At 42.1% G+C, this 11,071-nt stretch overlaps 1 protein-coding gene across 1 annotated transcript in view; it reads right to left on the bottom strand.

Annotated features, from left to right (window-relative positions):
* LOC114619890 (10 kDa heat shock protein, mitochondrial) overlaps nucleotides 1–11,071 on the bottom strand; it is a 55,667-nt gene that overhangs the window by 29,437 nt on the left and 15,159 nt on the right. The gene's annotated exons all lie outside the window — the stretch shown is intronic.

Here is an 11,071-nt window from a genome sequence, read left to right as displayed (position 1 = left end):
TTCTTCTTCTTCTTCTTCTTCTTCTTCTTCTTCTTCTTCTTCTTCTTGAGACAGGGTCTCTCTATGACATTCTTTGAACTCAGAGATCTGTCTTGAGTGCTGAGACTAACGGAGTACACCAGCATGCCTGGCCTGGGTTAGAGGTTCATATTTGTAATCCAATTTAGGAAGCTCCAGGTGATCCAATACCTTTTCCTGAACCCCTTGGGCACATGCAAATAAAAAGCTTACACACATTAAATAAATAAATAAACAAACAAACAAGAAAAAAGTTAAAAGAACTGTTTAGAATTCAAAACCAGCATGGGATATGTAGAGAGTTGCAGGCCAGGCAGGGCTACAGAGCAAGACTTCAGTCTTCTCTCAGTCTTTCCCAAAATAAGAAAAAAAATCACAGCATTTTTACCAGAATCTTTTTTTTCCAAACAAGAAATGTTTGCTTTGGCTTACAGTACCTTGGGATACTGGTGAGGAAGCTGTGGACGCTGGGTAAGTACCCTTTATAACTTTAAGAGCATGAGGTATGCAGCTCCTCATATGACAGTAAAGAAGCAGAGGTCTTGAGCTGGAAGCAGAAGCTGGTATCTGCATCAAGGTCCACCCAAAGTGACCCACCTCTCACAGATGGGCCACAGTTAGAATTACACAACCCCCAAATAGCATCTCAAGCTGAAGACCAAGTGTTCAAACATAGGTGCTGGCTGGGCATAGTGGCACCTTTAATCCCAGAACTCAGGAGGCAGGTACAGTCTGATCTCTGTGAGTTCAAAGTATGCCTGGTCTACAAAAGAGAGTTCAAGGACTCAAGGATGGCCAGGAATATAAAGTGAGACCCAATCTTTTTTTTGTTTGTTTGTTTTTCGAGACAGGGTTTCTCTGTGTAGCCCTGGCTGTCCTGGAACTCACTCTGTAGACCAGGCTGGCCTCGAACTCAGAAATCTGCCTGCCTCTGCCTCCCAAGTGCTGGGATTAAAGGCGTGCACCACCACTGCCTGGCGAGACTCAATCTTTAAGCAACAACAATAACAAAAATCAACTGAGGAATTGTCTCATTCAGATTAGCCTATGGGAATGTCTGTGGGTAATACCACCCCTGGGCAGCGCTGTCTGGGAAATTTTACAAACTAAGCAAACCCTAGGAAACAGGCCAGTGGCCAGTAAGCACTGTTCATTCATGGCCTCTGCTTCCGTTCTTTCCTCCAGGTTCCCACCTCAAGTTCTTGCCCTGCTCTTCCTCAGTGATGAATTGTTACCTAGAAGTGTAATATGAAATAAACCTTTTCCTCTCCTAAGTTGGTGTTGGTCATTGCTTTGTCATAGCAACAGAAAAGTAAGCTAGGACAGTGTGTCTAAATGTGTATGACATGTGTATGCATACAGCTGTCCATGGAGGCCAGTAAAGGGTGTCAGATCCTCTGGAGCCAGAGTTACAAGCAGTTGTGAGCTTAAACCAAACCAAGGTCCTCTAGAAGGACAGGATTCACAAACTCTTATCATTAGTGCTTACTCTAATGTACTCTGGTCAAATAATACTTAAGTGTTGTGTCTACCAGAGAGAGAGGAGGGGTCTGTAAGAGAGCAGAGGGCTAGGTATGACCTCCATCTTTAAGCAATTCCATTTCACTCTGAGGATTAACTTTAAATTTCTCAGATTGTGTGGTACTTCCCTGAATATAGATGGCAATTATTTATAGATGAAGAAGATCATCTTAATGTTTTCTTTGGTTTTTTGTTTTGTTTTGTTTTGTTTTTGTTTTTTGTTTTTTTGGTTGTTTGTTTTGTTTTGTTTTTTCGAGACAGGGTTTCTCTGTGTAGCCCTGGCTGTCCTGGAACTCACTCTGAAGACCAGGCTGGCCTCGAACTCAGAAATCTGCCTGCCTCTGCCTCCCAAGTGCTGGGATTAAAGGTGTGCACCACCACCGCCCGGGCTTAATGTTCTCTTAATTCCAGGTTTGCTAAATGATTCTGGCCCACTTAAAGACAGAAAGAGAAAAAAAGAAATGTATAATAAATGTTCAATTCTGGAGCATGTGCTATTTGGGAGGCATAGGCAGAGGGATCAAGAATGCGAGGCCACTCTGGGCTGCATGAGACTGCCTCAAGACAATAAATTCAACTCATCCCTTTGAAAAGTCCAATAAATCTGCATGGTGAGGTCAACCCTGACCTTTCCCACAGAAAGAACCTTGCTCTTTAGAGTTGGCTGAAGCGTTTCTACTTCATAACCTTCACATTTTCATTCTAATCGGTCTACAGATGATGATCTCCGAACTGATGAGTTTTATAGCTGAGTAAATTGAAAAAATAAATTGAAAAAAGGGGGGAGGGGAGAAACTTATAAAAGGAATGAAGTCAAGGATGAAGGATACAGCTTAGTGCTACAGTCAGTGCTGGCCCAGAAAGCAAAAAGCCTTGGGGTCCATCCTCCACAATAAAAGGCAGAGACATTGCTGGAAGAGAAGGAGGAAGAAAAGAGGAAAGGAGAGAAGAGAAAGAGCAAGAATATCATCAGGCCAGAGAGATAGCTCAGTAATTAAAAGTACTTACTACTCTTATAGAAGACTTCCCAGCACCCACAGTTGGCTCACAGGTGCCTGTAACTGCAGCCGTAGAGGATCTAATGTTCTCTTCTGGCCTTTATGAGCTCCTCCACAGACATGCCCACACACATACACACAGACACCCCCACACCCAGACACACTGTTTTAGAGTCATTATTGCTGTGATGAAACCCAGTGAACAAAAAAGGGGAGGGAAGGGTTTGGTTGGCTTACAAATCCTGACATGCAATCCACTGAGGGAAGCCAAAGCGGGAACTCAAACTGGGCAGGAACCTGAAGGCAGGAACTTATGTGGAGGCCATGGAGGGGTGCTGCTTACTGGCTTTCTCATTATGGTTTGCTGAGCCTGTTTTCTCATAAAACCCAGAACACTTGCCCACAGATAGTTCAACCCACAATGGGCTGGGCCCTCCCACATCAGTCACTAAATAAGAAAATACCCTACAGGTTTGCCTACTGCACATCTTATAAAGGCATTTTTTTAATCAACTGAGGTTCCTTGCTCTCAAATGACACTAGCTTATGTGAAGTTGGTATAAAAACTATCCAGAAGACACACACACAGACATAAATAAATAAATAAATAAATAAGAATCTTTAAAAAAAAATCCTGATTCTCATGCCTGCTGGTTAATAAGATTTTGAACGAACTATTAAAAGTTTCTTCATTTGTAATGAAGACTGTGTTCAGCAGTTCCTTTCCTCATCTCACAGAGTATGAAAGCTATAATTAAACACTAATGGCAGTATAGACGTGTGTAGAACAGGCCACGCCTGCCAGAAAGCCAGGGAGGCTGCCTGCAAACCTTCCATATTCCTCCAGATCCAGTCCCCCTCACAGCCTTCCCTGGCCCCCAATCCAATCTCTTGTGGATCCCACAGATTTTCCCCTTCTAACCTTCCACTCTTCACTTGTTTCTTTGTTCCAGACTCCAACTAAAGCAGGCACCTTCTGCTTCCCCGAGAGATGCTCCTCCCAGAGCAACAATAGACTGAAGGCACCTCTCCTACTATTCCTGAGGTCCAATCCCCCAAGTCTCATCGAGTGCTCTGTAGTAGGAACCTGCTGTGGTTTTCCTTTCCTCTCTGACCCCATCCCCTAGAAATCACAAAGACCTTCTCCCCGAACTCATCCCAGTATCCCAGCCTCCAATATCAGCAGGCATTCCCTGTAAACACACTAACTAAGCAAGACAGAAAACAGGCAACACAGCCACCACATTCTTTGAAAGCCCAGAGAGAAAACAAAAACCAAGGAACAAAAATATACCCAACAAAGACAAATCTAGAAATCAACATCTAGATAGACCTATAATCATCCCAAACCCAGGTACCTAGACACCAGAATAAAAACACAAATCAATAACATCCAGGGCAGTATGTCTCCACTAGAGCCCAGCTATCCTACCCCCCAGCATGCCCTAAATATTCCAACGTAACTGAAGCACAAGCAAAAGACCTTAAAGCCAACTACATGAAGATGACAGAGGTCCTTAAAGAGGAAATAAATAAATCCCTAAATGAAATTCAGGGAAAAAATAGAGGAAATGAATACATCCCTTAAAAATAACCAAGAAAGCAAAAATAAACAGTTGAAAGAAATGAATAAAACTGTTCAAGACCTAAAAAATGGAAACAGAATCAATAAAGTAAACACAAAATGGAGAAAATTCTGGGAATGAAAATTTTAGGAATTCAAACAGGAACTTCAGAGGCAAGCTTCACCAACAGAATACAAGAGATGGAAGAGAAAATCTCAGGTGTTAAAGATACAATAGAAGAAATTAATACATGGGTCAAAATGTTAAATCTGAAAAACTCCTAACTCAAAGCATCCAGGATATGTGGGACATTATAAAAAGGCCAAACCCAAGAATAATTGGAATGGAGGAAAGAGAAGAATTCCAGCTCAAAGGCCCAGAAAATATTTTCAATAAAATCATAGAAGAAAAATTTTCTAATCTAAAGAAGGAGATACCTATTAAGGTACAAGAAGCATACAGAATGTCAAGTTGACTGGACCAGAAAATAAAGTTCTCTTGCCACATAATAATCAAAACACTAAACGTTCAAAGAAGAAGGAGGAGGAGGAGGAGGAGGAGGAGGAGGAAACAGCTGCAAAGGAAAAAGGCCAAGTAACATACTAAGGCCGACTTAGTAGAATTATCTGACATCTTAATGGAGACTCAAAAAGCCTGAAGGACATGGACAGATGTGCTGCAGACTCTTAAGGTCACAGATGCTAGCACAGACTTCTAAACCCAACAAAACTCTCAAAGACCATGAATGGAGAAGATAATATATTTCATGGTAAAGTTAAATTTAAACAATATCTATCTACAAACAGACCCTACACAAGGTATATACAGAAAACTCCAACCCAAGGAGGTTAACTACACTCATGGAAGCACAGGAAATAAAAAATTACAGACCCAAAAAAATCAAAGGACACACACACATCATCATCACCACCACTACCACCACCATCAACTACTACAACAATGATATAACAGGAATCAACACTTAACACTCATTGGTCAATGATCTCAATTTCTCATTAAAAAGATACAAACTAACAGAATTGATGTGAAAACAAGATCAATCCTTCTGCTGCATACAAGAAGCACCATAACATCAATTATAGACATTATCTCATGGTAAAGAGTTGGAAAAGGATTTTCCAACCAAATGGACCTAAGAAGCAAGCTGTTGTAGCCATTTTAATATCTGAGAAAATAGACTTCAAACCAAAACTAATCAAAAGAAATAGGGAAGGAAGCTACATACTCATCAAAGGAAAAAAAACACCAAGATAACATTTATATTCTTAACATCTATGCCCCATACATAAGGGCACCCAAATTTGTAAAAGAAATAGTTCTACAGCCTAAATCACATAATGACCCTCACACACTGTCTTAGTTTGGGTTTCATTGTGGTGGAGAAACACCATGACCAAGGGAACTCTTATAAAGGAAAATACTTACTTGGAGCTGGCTTACATTTCAGAGGTTCAGTCCATTATCATCATGGTGGGAAGCATGGTAGTATGTAGGCAGACATGGTGCTGGAGGAGCCAAGAGTTCTGCATCTTGACCTGAAGGCAGCCAGAAGGAGACTGTCTTTCACAGGCAGCTAAAAGGAGGATCTCTCTTCCTCACCGAGCAGAGCTTGAGCACAAGGAGACTTCAAAGCCTACCTACACAGTGACTTTCTCCAACAATAGCACGCCTATTCCAACAAGGCCACATTTCCTAATAGTGCCACTTCCCATGGTCCAAGCATATTCAAATCACCATATTCTACTCCCTGGCCCCCATAAGCTTATTCAAATACATGAGTCTTTGGGGGACATACATAGCCATAGCATAATACAAAATACATTTAGTCTAATTTCAAAACTCCCCATAGTCTAACTGCTGGGGCCAGCCCCAGCCTTTTGGGGTTTGGAGTCAAGGTGAAACACAGAGTTGGATGGAAGCTAAAAGACTGATAATCTCCAGCCTTGTAACTCTCCCTAACTGTACTGGGGGGCTAAAAGTTAATGGCTTCTGGAAACTTAATACTCTGTTGATCAGGAAAAAAAAAAAAAAAAGAATACTCTGTTGATCATCCAGTGGCTGAAAACCACTGGCTTCTTTTTTCTTTACTCTTTGTGCTTGAATAAGTGTTGGGGAAACTTAACTCTTTCTTAAATAAGTTGCTTAAATAAGTGCTACAGAACTACAAAAATAATCCATTGCTAGTGCTTTTTTTCTCTGGTGAGTCAGCCAGGAATTCCTTGCTGGCCAGGCTTTAAGTTCTGAGCTTGGTAACTCTTTTGAACCAGAGGGAAAAGAAAGGAAAGGAAATAAGTCACACACAAATAACACACACTCTAGGTGAAGCAGAAAATGACTATGCCACCTTTATTGCTACCAGCCAATTTTTTTTGGGGGGGGGTGGTAACTACCAGCCTTTTAAGAGCTTTTTAAAACAAGTTTTCTATGTAAGAAAGAATTGTCTCACAATAAAATGTTACATAAAAGCAGAGTTTCAGAAAGGTATCAATAACAACTTCAAAGCAGTGTTTCATACTGTAAGCTCATTATAAGTTCAAAGCAACAGTTTTTACATGGCTTTGCCTTATCATAGTGCACATCTATGACTTCATTCTTGGACCAGAATGTTTTCCCTTGAACACAAATTTGTCCCAACCTTTATCTCCTTTTTGTGGGAAAGCTCATTGTATTTCTTATTATGCAGCTTTTACTTACTATTTATGAGGAGTGGGCACATTCTTGATTCTAATTTATTGCACCTTTCTAGCAAAACAATTAAAACCATCTCTTAAAGCTTTTTTCCTAAGATTATGTGAATCAGATCAGGAATTTCCTAGATGGCTCCAGACACATCAGAGTCTCAATAAAGTTTAAAAGTCCAAAGTTCAAAGTCTCTTCTGAGATTCATACAACTGTAGTCCCCTATAAAATCAAAATCAAAAAGCAGACCACATACTTCCAATATCACAGACTATATATTACAATTCCAAAACACTATAGTGAGGAAATACTGGACAAAAACAAGACAGAAAATGAGCTGGGCACACTCTGAACTCTGCATCTCCATGTCTGGTCTCAAAGTGCTCTTTAGATATTCAACACTTTTCAGCTTTGATGATTATAACACAATTCTTTCTCTTGGGATGCTTCCACTCCCTTTTAGCAGCTTTCCCTGGTAGATATTCCACAGTTCTAGAATCACTAACATATTGGGTCTCCAAGGCAACTTCAACTTTACAGCTTCTTGTTCCAATTTCTGGGGTCCACACATTATCTTCTGTGCTCCTCCAAAGGGCTTCAGTCACTTCTCCAGCTCTGCCCTCTCTAGTACTCTAGGCTCTGGCTTACTCTACTCCACTGCTGCTGCTGTTCTTGGTGATCACCCCATGGTACTGGCATCTTTAATATTCTGGGGTCTTCCACTACAACTAGGCTTCACCAAAAGCCTCTCATAGTCTGTCTTCATGGTGCCAGGCCTCAATGTCTTTGACTGACCCCTTCATCCTGGGCCATCAACTGTAACTGAAGCTGCAACTTCACCAATGGCCGTGTCTGACTGCTCACAGTGCCAACCCTCAGCTGTTCTCCACGACCCCTTCATGCCTTCAAAACCAGAACCACCTGGATGACTCTTACATAGTACCAAGTCTGTCTGCCAGCATGTCTATCTCTGGAACACAGCTTCTTTGTGCTCTCAGAAAGCACATTCTCAGTGATTCTGGTCTCTTCTTAATCATCCCTAATTTGTTAGTTCTTTTTTTTTTTTTGGTTTTTCGAGACAGGGTTTCTCAGTGTAGCCCTGGCTGTCCTGGAACTCACTCTGTAGACCAGGCTGGCCTCGAACTCAGAAATCCGCCTGCCTCTGCCTCCCAAGTGCTGGGCCACCGCTTAAGTACTCATCTTTAATCTCTAACAATGAAGGTAAGGTTAGTTTGTAGGAGGAAGACAGGTTTGAAAGTAACTTTGCCCAACTGAGGTGCAGAGAAAGCGATGAATCAGAGAAAGAATTCACAGAATGAGTCAGAGATAGGATATGCCCAATCCTAACAAGAATGAAGAGAAAAGAGAGGTCACTTAAGAAAGCAGCACGGAGGCGGGAGGGGGAGGTGGGGGTTGGGGAGAGTAGGTAGTTTTATCAGGACAGCTTTACAGAGACTTGTTTCAGGTGAAGACAGAACAAACCAGAGAATGGGAAGGAGCCAGATGATTAGAACATATTGCCAGAGTTAGTTTGAGGCCAAGCAAAGCAATTAAGTCAGAGGCCCTGAGAGAAGCCAGATTGAAGTTCAGAAAGAACTAAAAAAGGGTGAGTTTAGTCAGCAGTAAGCCTCCAAGACAACAATTACATCTGGATAATAAAAGTTACTTTTACACTTGGTAGCTAATTATTTTCTAATAAGAGACAGAAAGGTAATGGATCTGGAGAGATAGAACCAAGATTAAGATAGAAGTCACCTACCCCTCCCAGGAATTTCCCTAGTGTGCTTTGAACCCGGCCTGTGAACTCACTTTGGTGTTTCTCTAGCTTGGTAATTTGAGACCTGGGCGCAAATTTGCAGTGATCTTCTTGTCTAAGCCACATGAGTGCTAAAGCACACAAGACTTCAAATGAACGGAAAGGCCAACGTGCACAGAATACTATCCTACAGGGTGGAATACTTAAGTATTGAAGCAGGCCTTTTGTTTTTCAATTTTGATTTTTTTTTTTTTTTTTTTTTTTGGTTTTTCGAGATAGGGTTTCTCTGTGTAGTTCTGGCTGTCCTAGAACTCACTCTGTAGACCAGGCTGGCCTTGAACTCAGAAATCCGCCTGCCTCTGCCTCCCAAGTGCTGGGATTAAAGGCGTGCGCCACCACCACGCAGCCTCAATTTTGATTTTAAGAGATACACACACACACACACACACTTGTGTGTATGTGTGTGTGTGGTGTGTGTGTGTGTGTGGTGTGTGTGTGTGTGTGTGTGTGTGTGTGTGTGCACTCGTGCTTGTGACTGTAGTCTTCCAGGCCAGAGGCATTGGATTCCCACTAGAACTGGAGTTGCAAGCCAACTGATGTGAAAGCAGGGAACTTAACTCTGGTCCCCTACAAGACCTGTTTGTGCTTTTAGTAAACATCTTATCTCTCCAGCCCCACTTGCAAATCCTTAGCTTGTTCAGGGGTCCATTTGTTCCAATATAAGCAGTATCTTAGTTATTTTTCTGTGATAAGACAACGTGACCACTGCTGGGTGGTGGTGGCACATGCCTTTAATCCCAGCACTTGGGAGGCAAAGGCAGGCAGATTTCTGAGTTTAAGGCCAGCCTGGTCTACAGAGTGAGTTCCAGGACAGCCAGGGCTACACAGAGAAACCCTGTCTCGAAAAAAAAAAAAAACTTATAGAAAACAGTTCATTTGGGGCTTATACTTTCAGAGTGTAGGCATACTTTTTGTCTACTTTATTGGGTTCTTATATCCCTACCTACCACTGTTCTCCATCCCCTGATACTAGGTAGGAGAGAAAGTGGGGAAATGGGCTGTAGATCCCTTAGACTACTTCCTGGGGAGTAGGGGCATTGAGTTCCTAGGGGCAAGTCCAGTCTTCATTGCCAAGATATCTCCAACCAGCAACCAGAAACAACAATCCAGGTACAGCAACAGCAGCAGCAACAGGGACAGTAGCAGGGGAAGAGCTGCAGCCTCTCTCGGGGCTCTGACATTTATATACCCTCTCCAGAGGCCCTAGAATTCCAAATGTGAACTATCTTCAGCAGAATCATATCCCTGCCAAAGCATGAGACAAATTATAGTTAGTTGCAGTGGACAGTCTGAAGCAGCCCCATATCACACCTGGGGTCAAAACAAAAACATATTCACATAATTGGGTTTTTAAAGAAACTAAAATTCTCACTACACCAGAGGGTTAGACTTTGTCTCAGTCTGTGTTCTATTGCTGTGAAGTGACACCATGACCATGGCAACTCTTATAAAACGTTTAATCAGGGCTGGCTGACAGTTTTAGAGGTTTAGTGCATTATCCCCATGATGGGGAACATGGCAGCACGCAGGCAGACATGCTAGCTGAGAGTTCTACATCCAGATCCACAGGCAGGAGGAGGAGTGAGAGCCACTGCTCGGCTTGGACTTATGAAAACTCAATGCCCACCCCTCTCCCCCACCTCCCACGCCCGCCCCAGTGACACATTTCCTCCAAGAAAACCACATCTCCTAATCTTTTGAAATAGTGCCATACCCTATGTGCCTATTAGTGCCATTTCCATTCAAACCATCCCAGAGTCTGTGACCTTCTTGTCAGGGAGAATTGTTGTAACGAAGCCAAGAAAATGACACTGGTGTACAATGACTTAGGAATTGTGTTTGAGGCTCCAGAAAAAAAGGCAGAGGACCTTTCACCTCAAGTGCAGTTTGTTCCCTGGATTGTTCTTGAACATGATTTCATGCCTCCTGCGACAAATACTTGCACTTAATTTATGAGACATGTTTATTCTTGATGGATGTTGGAACCCAATCTGATGAAAGGCTATGCTGAGTGCTGTCTCCAGGGCACCCTGGATCTGGATATGGCTTTCTGCCTTGGTTTCGTGCTTTCCCAGATATAATATATAGAATGTGCCAGGAAATTGTGTTTAAATTGATCTGTCCTGAGATAGTTCTGGGAGAGGATTGCTCTGTTAATATTTAGTGTATGTTTACTGGTGTTTCTTTACATGTTTTTCTGAACTCTAACAACCTTCCTTGGATCATTGCTGATTCTGTTACATTCAGGTACAAAAGCACACTGAAGGGCTGGAGAGATGGCTCAGTGGTTAAGAGCACTGACTGTTCTTCCAGAGGTCCTGAGTTCAATTCCCAGCTACCACATGGTGGCTCACAACCATCTGTAATGGAATCAGATGCCCTCTTCTGGTGTGTCCGAAGACAGCTACAGTGTACTCATGTGATAAAATAAATAAGTCTTTTTTTAAAAAAAA

Source organism: Grammomys surdaster, unplaced genomic scaffold, assembly GCF_004785775.1.
Source record: "Grammomys surdaster isolate TR1022 unplaced genomic scaffold, NIH_TR_1.0 165, whole genome shotgun sequence".
Taxonomy (NCBI): Eukaryota; Metazoa; Chordata; class Mammalia; order Rodentia; family Muridae; genus Grammomys; species Grammomys surdaster.
This window is presented reverse-complemented; position numbering and strand designations above follow the sequence as displayed.